At 65.6% G+C, this 436-nt stretch overlaps 1 protein-coding gene across 1 annotated transcript in view; it reads right to left on the bottom strand.

The window, feature by feature from the left end:
• The window catches only part of LOC104494508 (uridine-cytidine kinase-like 1), a gene marked incomplete at its 3' end in the record, with an annotated part of 9523 nt that overhangs the window by 6521 nt on the left and 2566 nt on the right, over window positions 1-436 (bottom strand). The gene's annotated exons all lie outside the window — the stretch shown is intronic.

The following is a 436-nucleotide window of genomic DNA, read 5'->3' on the forward strand; positions in this document are numbered from 1 at the left end:
AAGCCTGCGAGCTGGCCAGAGCCGGGCAGCGGAGCTGCCAAGGCATCTGCATCTGCTTTGCCGTGTGCGCCGCGGAGCCCTGGAGCTGCTGAGCGCCTCTCCCTTATCTCCCCTCCCGCCGCAGCCCCGGGAGAGAGAGGAAGAGTCCACCCTCCGGAGCCCTTTGGAGCTTGGCAGCGGGAGCGCAGTGGCTGGGAGGCGATAAGTGGCCTCTGGCCAGGAGATAAGCTGCAGCAGGCCGGAGTGGGGATGGGGAGGATTATTTATACCAGCTCCCGCTCCTCCCCGCGCTGCTTTGCCGTCTCGGGGGGGATGTGTCACCTCCCTGGGAGATGGTGCAAAGGGCTGGAAACGAAACCTCTGCAAGGTCAGAGAGCCCTGAGCGCCGAAGGCTCCCAACCCAGCCCTGTTTGGTACCGTCCAGCCACGCCAGCCA

Source organism: Buceros rhinoceros, unplaced genomic scaffold (assembly GCF_000710305.1).
Source record: "Buceros rhinoceros silvestris isolate BGI_N320 unplaced genomic scaffold, ASM71030v1 scaffold35735, whole genome shotgun sequence".
Classification (NCBI taxonomy): domain Eukaryota; kingdom Metazoa; phylum Chordata; class Aves; order Bucerotiformes; family Bucerotidae; genus Buceros; species Buceros rhinoceros.